This window comes from Sciurus carolinensis, chromosome 10 (assembly GCF_902686445.1).
Source record: "Sciurus carolinensis chromosome 10, mSciCar1.2, whole genome shotgun sequence".
Taxonomy (NCBI): domain Eukaryota; kingdom Metazoa; phylum Chordata; class Mammalia; order Rodentia; family Sciuridae; genus Sciurus; species Sciurus carolinensis.
In genome coordinates this window covers 128,329,770-128,341,239 of record NC_062222.1, presented here as the reverse complement: position 1 = coordinate 128,341,239, position 11,470 = coordinate 128,329,770, and the positions used below count along the sequence as shown (strand labels likewise).

The 11,470-nt window shown below is 41.1% G+C and overlaps 1 long non-coding RNA gene across 1 annotated transcript; it reads right to left on the bottom strand.

The window, feature by feature from the left end:
- Nucleotides 1-656: 656 nt before the first annotated feature.
- Nucleotides 657-10,059, bottom strand: LOC124995097 (uncharacterized). The gene is made up of 3 exons (XR_007110612.1): nucleotides 9,934-10,059; nucleotides 4,101-4,254; nucleotides 657-1,649 (listed from the first exon to the last, which is right to left on the bottom strand). It is a non-coding gene; the product is annotated as an uncharacterized LOC124995097 (long non-coding RNA).
- Between the last annotated feature and the right edge of the window lie 1,411 nt (nucleotides 10,060-11,470).

Here is an 11,470-nt window from a genome sequence, read left to right as displayed (position 1 = left end):
AAGAGAAATAGCCCCTCCTGCCTGGGACAGAAATGAGATAGATAAGCCTGAGGGGGACTGTGGGCTTCCTACCAGCCAGATACAAGAAAATGTGAACATGCATAAGAGAATTAAATGCAATGGACTGAAACACATCAGTACGTTCAAATCTATTGGTTCACGAAGATACCTCAAACCAAACAAAAATGAGTGAACAACAACATTGTGGTTGATCTTTGGAAGCAGTAGGGTATAGACATTTCATCTAAAAATTAATAATTAAAAAAGAAAGTAGCATTGACTTTTACTTTTTTTTTGTTACAAAATGTACCTCAGGGTAACCAAGAGTTAGATGAGGTGAAACTTCTCTTTATAGAAATACTTCAGTCAGTAAAGGAATAAGAATGCCCCAGCTGGAGCAGCAGCAACTCACAGCCCAGAGGACCTTGACATCGCATCTTGACACTGTCCATCAATGTCGGCCTCCCAGCACCAAACAAGGGCCCGACCTCAGTGCCTCCTGATGGAAAGACACAGGGCCATCCACAGAGCAATCTTGCTGAAAACTCCCACCCCCATCAAGCTTCTTTAAAAAAAAAATAACAAATTATATTTCATGCTTGTATAATTCTGTCAAAATCAACCTCCATAGTATGTATATCTGTAATGAACTAATAAAAATCACAAGGAGTAATAGAGGAAAGAACCAAAAATAAACAAAAGTGAGCAAGCATACAAAAAATAAAATCAAACTACCAATTTACAGGAAACACAGCAGACAGGGAATTTAGGCAAATGACCTCAAGGTCAATGCTGAGTGTAGTCAGCAAAATGTGGACAGCAGGAAACTTCAGGGACAAACATCTCTGTTTCCTCTGCAAATAAACTGCTTTGAGCCAGAGCGGGAGAGAGAGAGAGAGAGAGAGAGAGAGAGAGAGAGAGAGAGAGAGAGAGAGAGAGAGAAAAGAAGAGAGAAGAGACTAGTGGACAAAACTTAGAAGATATCAAAAAATGTCAAGCCAGAAGCATTGGTGCATGCCTGCAATCCCAGTGACTTGGGAGGCTGACACAGGAGGATTGCAAATTAGAGGCCAGCTTCAGCAATTTAGCAGAGACCTAAGCACACACAGTTGTGGATTGTAATTACAGGGGCCCACACAAAAAGAGGGTTAAGGCCTTTTCTGGAGTGTGTAAGGAGTTTGTGCACTTTGGGGTGCAGAGACTTTGGCCACCTGGTGACAGTTGGGCCTTACCTGGCACGTGATCCTACTCTCATCTTCGATTCTAAGGCATGAGCTAAGAAAAGTGAGGTGCCTCAAGCTTTTATCAGGAGCATCTTCTCATGGAGTTGTGCCCAGGGCAAGTCTTGGAGCCAACCACTCTGAAGGTACTAGGGGCCCATCTGCCAGACCGCCTTCTAATTAGTGAGCCTGCCCTGACTATCTCCAGCCTGCCAGTGCTTTTCCATAAGTTCTCTTGGGAAACGTCCTTTTTAGCCTGCATGGTGCTGTAGATTCTCCTGCTTCATCAAGGATTTGATCATTTCCTCATGTGTCCCAGAAATTCCTCAGGGCTGCTGAACCAAGGCTCTTGATTCCCCGTAGAGCTCTGGAACGCTCCTCCTCATGTTTCTCCTATTATTACAGCAAGTGCCATGTGAGCTTGAATAACTATTTAAAACAGAAGGGTCAAATATTAAATTGTTTTCAATAATGCTCTAAGTGTAAATCAGTAAACACAACAGTATCTCACACTAGTCCCTGCCCGAGTCCTCTCATTTTTCTCTATGTCACCAAATGTATTCATTGTTCAAAATCTGAATGGGAAGTTGATCTTTCAGCTCACCACCTTTCAACCTTAGGCTACCTATGTCTTCAGTGTTGTTAACCTGCCTTACATCTCAGTTCTATCCATGCTCATTTCTCTCCATCAAGACACCCACTGATTACTGTAGGGTTAAAGCCAGTTAGGGTGATTCCTACAACTTTTTTTTTCTTTTTCAGAGTTATTTTAGCAATTATAGGTCCTTTGACTTTTTATATACATTTTAAGATTAGTTTACATATGTATAAGGAAAACCCTGCTTGGATTTTGATTGGAATTTCATTAAATCTATACCACGTTGGTGTGAATGGACATCTTTGCTAAGTTGGTTCTTCCAATTCAAACGTCCATCCACATATTTAGATTTCTTTTAATTTCAGTTTTAAAGTTTTCAGCACATACATTCTGTAAATGTTTTATTAGATGTGCATCTAAGTATTTCATTTTATTTTGAACAATTATAAATGGGATTGTCTTTTAAACTTTGGTTTCCACATGTCCAGGTTAATTTGTAGAAATGAGATTGGCTTTATGTGTTGATCTTGCATCTCATGATCTTGCTCGAATCACTTTTTAATTCTAAGAGTATTTTTGTATATTTCCTAGGATATTCTATGTAGAAAATCATGTCTCATCTCTTCCTTCCTAGTCCTTCTTAATCCATGTGGGTTAATTCTTTTTCTTGCCTTATTGCTATGGCTAGGATTTTCAGTGCAATGTTAAATATGAGTGGTTATTGTGGACATCCATGCCTGTTCTCCAGTTTAGAGAAAAAGCCTTCAGCATTCCACCACTAATAATAATGCTATCTGATGTTTTTCTGTAAAGTGAGTTCAAGAGGTTCTGTCTTCATTGAGAGTTTTTATCATGGATGAATGTTAGCCTTTGTCAAATTTTTTTTGCACTAATTAATATAACCATCTGTTTATTCTCCTATAGACTGTTAATATGGTGGGCTACTGTATTACTCAGAGTTCTCCAGAGAAACAGAACCAACAGGTGTGTGTGTGTGTGTGTGTGAAGGAGAGAAAGAGACAGAGGAAAATTTATTGTAAGTAGTTGGTTGGTTTAATGTAGTTATGGAGACTGACAAATCCAAAATGTGGAAAACCAATCTCCCAGTTTCAATCCGAAGGCTAACAGTCTACTATAGAACCAGGAAGATCTTATTCTGCGGTTTGAAGGCCACAGGCAGGAAGAGCAATGATCCAGACTGAAGATTGTAAGGCAACAGAATTCTTTCTTATTCGGAGAGGGTCAGACTTGTGTTCTATTAACCTTAAACTGACGGAGCAAGGCTCATTCACATTATGGAGGGCATCTGCTCCATTCAGTTTATCAATTCACATGTCAATCTCATTCAGAACACAACCTCACAGAAATACCCAGAATCATCTTTGACCAAATACTTGGGCATCCCATGACCCAGTCAAGCCAACACACAAAATAATCACCATATAAATTCCTTTATCCTCTCCTTGTTATGATGCTGTTGGTTTATGTATTATGTCTACTGACCCTGACAGTGGTCATATCAGACAGTACTATAAATTTTGCTTTAAACGAGCAGACATTTCATGTAACAAGAGAAGGATTGACTATTATATTTACCCCAATACTTCCAATTGTTTTTGTACTTCCTTTATTTCTAGGTTCCACCCTTTCTGGTATCATTTTCCTTTGGTCTAAAGAAATCCTCATTAGCCATTCTTAGCAGGTGGAAATGAATTCTCTTAGCCTTCAACTTCAGGTATCTTTATTTCATGCTGAAGGATATTTTGACTGAACATAGAACTTCTTTCTGTCACTTATTTATTTATTCATTTTAGCAGTTTAAAAGTGCTATCATTTCCTCCTGGACTCCATGGTTTCTACTGAGAAGTCTGTTGTCTTTTGAGTAACTGTTCCTTTCTAACTAATGCATCCATTTTCTCAGGCTGCTTTTTTTTTTTTTTTTTTTTTTTTTTTTCCTATTCTTAGTTTTCATCCATCTTTCTCTGGGTTCATCCTGTCTGGGAATTACTAGTGTTTTTAAGTCTATGAATTGATTTCTCTGGTCAACTTTGGGAAGATTCCAGTCCTTGTTTCTTCCAGGATCCTATCAGCCCCACACTCTCTCCTCTCCATCTTGATCCCTGTAGATACAACCTGAGACCTTTTGGCCTGGTCCTCTGCTCTTGGGGCTGCATGACTCCTCTCACTCTATCTACAAATTCCCTGACCTTCTGCTCCAACGTGTCCATTCTTCTCTTGGGCCCATCCAGGTAATTTCTTTTAGTTTTTGTTAATGTACTTACAGTTGTAGGATTTCCATGTTTTCTTCTTGTCTCACACGTCTGACTGAGACTTCCTGTCCCTCCACTCATGTCAGCAGGGTTTGCTGTCACTCTTGAAGCAACTTCACAATAGCTTCATTCATGACTTTGTCAGATAATACCGACATACACATCACTGTGACAGAGGAGTTTTGGGTGGTTATTTTCCATGCAAGGTTAATGTTAATGTTAATTAACATTAATTAATTAATGCAATGTTAATGTTAAGGTTAAGTTTTTCCTGGTTCCCTGTATGCTAAGGAATTTTGGACTGAGAAGATACTCAGGAGTGGAATATGGGAAATAAATATATATACGTGTGTGTGTGTGTGTGTGTGTGTGTGTGTGTGTGTAGTTTAAGAACAAACCTGTTCTTTCAAAAATATTTTAAAAGAAAAGCTAATAAAAAAGAAGAAAATAAAATCATCTGTGACCTAACTTCAGAGGCGATTATTTCCCTCCACTCATGTATAACCTCTCCCTCAGAATGCATCTGAAGTTTAATTTCTACATCATTAATCGCCCTTTCCCCCATCTGGATCCCTCTTCATTCAATTTTGTTGCCTTTATATCTTCCCCTTTTGCCTTTTGAATTTATTCTGTCATTTTATGTCTCAGCCTATTAGCTTTCTTATCAGTTTCTGCTCTCCATAGAGGCCAGATTCTCTTGACATTTTTGAGGTTTCCAAAAGTTTCCAATGTCTTCTTTTGTATCCGGCAGTAAGTCATTTTCCAACAACTGTACTTCCTCTGAATTTTTAAATGCTATACGTTTATAAGCCTCATGTTGCTGTCACTTGTATGGTTTTTCCCTATTTGAATGAGAATGAATTTTGCAGAATTGATAGTATTGCTTTTTCCAATGTAGAAAACACATTTTATGTGATATAAACTTCAAACCATTCTCAGAATCTACTACAACTTCATATACATAGATACATGGTTTCAAATAACATAGTATCTAAGCTAACTTAATAATGGGAGAGTCAAGATGGACTACTTCAGGACTGGTAGGATCGAGGCTCTAGATTCACTTTCTTCCATTCTCTCAGGGCTTCCTACCTCTCTTGTATCCACTTTGTCTTCAGTAGTTTTGTTTGTGTCTTAGAAATTGTGCACATTTCACTATGCAGATCTGAGATTCCTTCCTCAGAATCATCACACCAAAGGCCAAGGTTACACTCATGTTGGATCAATTTAAGTTGTGTACCTATGTTCTGGGATACCAGGGATTTCTGTCTTTTACGTAATGGTAAGTGGGTTCTGCATCTCACCAAATTTACACACCTCGTGGGAAATACCCCAGGGAAGGATGGATTAGATATTGGACATCATTCCCTACACACACACACACACACACACACACACACACACACACTGCCTTCTATGAGGAAGCTGTTCACTGAACCTGGCACTCTGAGTCATTGCAATCCATGTTCTTCCACCTCCTGCTTCACACTTGTAGAGCACAATTTCTACGAATGTGGCTATAATTGTCCCCTTGGTCTTGTGTAATGCATCGTGGATATGCCCTTAATTGTTTCCCTTAATCCAATACAATCCATCTTATAGCTACCAGAAATTTCATCCCACGCTACCAATAAGATACCTTTTAAAATCAATTTCAATTTTTCTCTGAATTTTTTAGAAGCTGGACCAGGTACTAGCCATTTAAACCACAGATGTTTAAATTTCTCAAAATGTTATTTTGTATCCAACTATCTTTTTATAGATCTAGTGAATTATTCCTTATGCCATAGGAAGTTGAGAAACATTCATTAAAATAATTTAAAACTATCTCCCATGAATGTGAAACTCCTGAGTTGATAAATGTGTATTTTAAAAACTAAAAAATATATGAGACGAAGCACCAATACTGCAAACCAAAAAGAATGACTAGATCAGTTACCCTTATTATTGTTGATGAGAACTGTATTTTTTCATTAAATCCCAGGTTTGTCTGAGCTTTACAGCAGCCAAAAGAAAAATGGACAGATATTTCAGTCATTCTCAAATATCAAACCATACTAATCCTTTAAAAGATTCTGTAGCACTGGCAAGCATAGGGAGTTCTGAGCATGGTAGTAAATTTCTTCCTTGCCAACATTTCCATAGAAAATGCAATTGTGAGAACCTTGCAATTGTTTCTTATATACTGAAACAATTGAAAGATTATAATTAAAACTAACTCAGTGAAGGAAATTCTCTCAGAGGCCATGTAACAATATGTACATTTCTTATGATTTAATTTGATCCTATATCATCATTCTAAATACCTTGATAAAGTGTCGACCCATGAATTCTTCAAACAATCTGTTTATTTTATTTTTACACTCACGTATTCAGGGTCCTTCCTTCGATTCTTACAACCACCCGAGGTCATGTTCTTATTCTTACTAGATTATGTTTGAGGAAGTGAATCTCTGAGGAGTTAAATGTTTTGTTGAAAATCAAACAGGCCATGAAACGACTGGGAAGAGACTCGAACACAGGTCTTGTAGATTCAGATGAACAAATTGCACTTATTAGGCACCAGTGGTGTGCTAGGTAGTGGTCGAGGGCCCAGAGATGGACACTGAGTGGACACCGGCCCTGCTCCCAGGAGCTCGTAGGAAGGACACTGATGAATTCCAGGCCTCAAGCAGGAGGCAGTTTGGGAGGGGCATCTTGTGGGTGGGAAGAAGTGTTTCCAGACACATGTCCCAGGTCACGCTCTAGACTGCTCACCATGCGCTTTCACTGCAAACCCCGCAAGAGAAACCAAGGAGCCTCTGTTAGAAAAATCAGAGTGAAGAGAGAGACATTCTGCTTACTCCAAGGTCCACGGTAACTAATTTGCATGGTTATCTTGGCCATAGTGGGAAACAGCATTTGCTGACATAATGTGGCTTTCAGGGGCTGACGGGAATGTCTTGGCCCAGATATTTCAAGTCCTGAGAAGCAAACATTCTGTTGGTGGCATTGCTGGTGGTGATCTTCCTTAACAGGATGAAGTCAGGAGCCCTTTGCCCTGGAGGCGAGACTGCAGGGACCGGGTGACTGACTGTGAAGAAGCCCAAGATGATTGACTTGGCATCTGTCAATTTTGCTTGTGATTGTAAATAACAAAATTGTTTTTTCAAATCAAATCTTATGTGAACTCAATACTTGAAATGAATGAAAGGGGGCTACTTTGGATGACTGAATCCAGGGTGGGAGGCAGGAGGACTAGACTATTTTCTATTGCTATAACAAAATACCTGAGACCAGGAAATTCATAAAGAATAAAAACTCATTTGGCTTACAGTGGTGGAGGCTGCAAAGTCCCTAGGCATAGTGATGGCATCTGGTGAAGGCTTTCTTGCTGAGTGTTTTAGTCAGCTTTTTCACTGCTGTGACTAAAAGATCTAACCAGAACAATTTTAGGAGGAAAAGTTTATTTGGAGACTTATGGTTTTAGAGGTCTTAATTCATAGACAGCACCTTCCACTCCTTGGAGCTGGAGGTAAGGCAGGACATTGTGGTGGAAGAGTATGGCAGAGGGAAGCTGCCATGCCCCCAATACCCCTCTGGCCACGCCACACCTGCTTCCAGTTACTACTCAGTCAATCCCATCAGGGATTAATTCACTGATTAGGTTAAGCCTATAACCCTATCATTTCTCCTCCAAACAATCCTGCATTGTCTCACACATGAGCTTTTGGGCGACACCTCAATCCAAACCACAATGCTGTGTCCTACCAAGAGGTTTCACAAGACAAAGCAAAGCAGACACGCTAGCTCAGGTCTCCCTTCCTCTTCTCATCAAGCCACCAACACCATCATGAGGACCCCGACCCTCATGACTTCATTGAATCCTAACTACCTCTCAAGGGCTCCCACTTCCGAATTCTCTAACATGAATTTGGGGATAAGGTTTCCAACATGACCTTTTAGGAGGGATACAGTCAAACCTAGCAACCCACACTGCCACCCTCCCCTTGCCGATTGCACCTCCAGGTGATAAGCAGTGGACCTGGCCCCACGCACTCAAAGAGCCGAAGATCCCAGGATGCTAGAGTGTAGAGAGTGGTGGCTTCCCCTCGCATGGCCACTCTGGAGCCATGAGAATCATTCACACATTCAGTTCTTTTTCAGATGGTCACTTCAATGGTTCCAATGCAGACAAAGCAGACATATCTGCAGTTATGATTAAAAAGAAAATAAAGAACAGCTCACCGTAATGACCCCTCCCAAGAAAAGACCCAGCAATTTCCAGCTACAGTAACAGTAATCCCAAAACCACCACAGCATCTAATTGAAATATTGATTCTTCGGTTAGGTCTCTAACTTAAAATTCCAGAGCAGAGAGCTCCCCAGCACACAGACACTCCCTCCTAGAAGCACCACAATGAGCACATGATGTTTCCTTAACATTAAGCACCCCCCCACCCCCGCTTTCATTTCAATTAGTCATAAAAAAAGATCAAGAAGGAAAGTATTGTCGGAAAGGTTCCGGTCAGTGTTTTATTGCCTGAAACAGATTAACCATTTTACAGCAGGAAGGGGTTCTACAGAATGAACAATGTATTTTCCTAACAGGTAGAAAGCTAAGGAGAAAACATTTTAAAACCTACTTTGTTTTAAAGGACTTTATCCGATAGGTTTGCATTACACAATCTCATTTATTGGCATTAGATTTTTTTTTTAAAAAACAAGCACCCAATTTACACCAAAAAATTATCACAAATCCAACTTTTGCTATTCTTATATTTTCATTTAGATTCTAAGAGCAACAAAATCCCTTGACATTATTATCTCCCGTGAATACTAATTATGTCACTACAACTGTGTGTCTGCTAATCTTCCAGAAATAATGTGAGAATTACTGGGATGCGATAGGAGCAGAATGGAATTAGAAACCTATTTTGTGAATTTGTCAAAACTACCAGCTTTCTGAGAGTGGCAAGAGTGCACGTCCAGAAATTCTTTCATAAAAGGACAAATTACCACAACGAAGATAAATGATGATCCTTAACACCACACTCTGAGCACAGACCGGTGGTCAGGGCAAGGCCAGCACCTGGGGCTTCTTTTATCCTTGCAAGAAATTCAGTTCACAGAACCCAGGATTTTTATCTCAGAGACCAGCCTCAACTCCAGATAAGACCTGTTCCTAATCACGTTTAATGGGTCTGGTTCCTAGGAGAATAGGAACCGAGGGGAGGATGGTAAACTTTCCACCCCTTGGAAGGAAAGAAAATGTTCACCATGGTCCAATGGCTGCCACCTCCTTGGTCCCAAATATTCCTTGAATATATCAATGTCGATGATAAACTTTGTACATTCAGAGCTGAAAGCAATGGAATCCTGAACCGTTGTGCTTTGAAGGGACCTTTGCCATCTTCTGCTCATACTATCCCTTTCTGCAGAGGAAGCTGAGCCCCTCCAGGTGAACGGATCTTTCAGGGGGACACACAGGGTCAACCAGGGCAGAGTTAGACTGGGATCCTATTTTTATTTCCCAAAACTCAAAGCAAGACACTTTTCTCAGCTGCAAACTATGAAATCTAATATCACCTTCAAAACCAAGCCTCAGGCATGTCTCCCAGGCGTTTCCCTTCACCACTGTGCCCCTCTGCAGCGACCCAGGTACCAGTCACCTCTTGCTGGCCCCTGACTGCAAGCTCCTGCAGGTTTCTGCAATGCCAGGCGGGCGCCTTGACCCCTGCACGTGACCCTCAACTTCACCCACGCTCCAGACCTTTTCCTCTGTCCCACGCTCACGTTTCTACTTTACAGGATACACACACGCATGCGCGCACACACCCCACCCCCATGCGCCCTCTGACCTTACCTCCAGGTTCCCTTTTCCCGGACTCTGCCTCCCATCCGCCTATCTGCTTCCATTCCGTGCCCTGTTGCCACCTCCCTCACCTGCTTCTCTTCCTTCCTCTGTCCATGCCCAGGCCGGATTAGGAACCTCTACTGTTCTGATCTCACACCCCCGGGAATCAGTCCCTATCCTGCACTGAACTCAGCGATGTCACATAAAACACCAGCGTAGATTTCCCATATTCAATTGGGCCTGGCTTCTCCCGATGGCTGTACCCAACGAGCAGGCAGACATCATGCGAAAACACGTCTGTTGACTTATAAATATTGACACAAATAGGTGACAGGTAGTTAGGGAGTGTTTACACAACCTTCCTGCATTTCCAGACATCAATTACCCCATCTCTCTTTTAGCTCAGTGAATTATTGCACATACAGCACACCTGTGCTCTTTCTAATCCTCTCGCAGCGTCGGAACAGAAACTTTGGACACAATTCTGCTTCTGATTTTTAAAACCTGATATTAGCTAAGGACATCCACGTGTTGTTCTTTAAAGAGTTCCATGACTGGGCTCATAAAAGGCTTTATCTGAGAAGAATGAAATTCTTAATTGTGTTTGTGATGAAATCTATGAATAAATAAGTAGAAGGCATTAATATTTTATTGACAGTCATGGCTATCTTCTGGCATGGGTGCGCCGTGCCAGTGCAGCTGGTGGTACGATAAGCATCTTTTTATATGTCTGTTTCCCACACTTGATTCCAGGCTAATTGCTTGATTCAGATTGTGTGGCCAGAACTCAGCATATTATCTGGCACACAGTAAGAACTCAATACTTTAGGAATGAAACATTTATGTCGTCCTAAACCCTCTGTGGAACCTTGGCTAGGTTTCAGCACTTCTCCTAATAGTCCTGAATGAAAGTCAGTCCACACTTAAATTCATTTCACACTATATCACTCGAAAAGTGTGCCCCCCATAACTCCCACTTGTTCCCATATCTGCCCTCCAATACTGAAACAGAGCAACTCTGACGTCTCCTCAGGCATTTAGAGAACGTGATTTTTTCTTGCCAAATTCGCACTTTTCCAGGCCAACCTTTTCCTGACAATCATTGTTAGCTACCATCCTCAGGACTTGGCTCCTCTATACCCTTCAGGTGGTCAGCCTGCCACCTAAGACGTACCGCCCAGACTGCACACGGTATTGCCTGGAACGCCTGCCAGATCTAAGTTCGGGGGTTCTCACCTCCTTTGATTTTTATACTGCGTCTTTGTTTGTGAGTTACAAGAACACTAGCTTTTCTAATAGCTGTGATGCTGTCTCCATGTGCACCCCTTTCCCTGCTTTAGGAAGAGACATTCCTCGTACCATCTTAGGTTAATGCCTTCCCTTGAGCCTTAACTCCATCTCTTCCAGCCTTTCCAAGAATTTCACGCCATCACCCACAATCCCTCTTACTTTGATGCAACTCCTTCCTGTCCACAGTCCATTCCCAGGAGTTTTACACATTTAAACATTCTTCAGTTCTCGCATTATTTATACATATATGTATGTG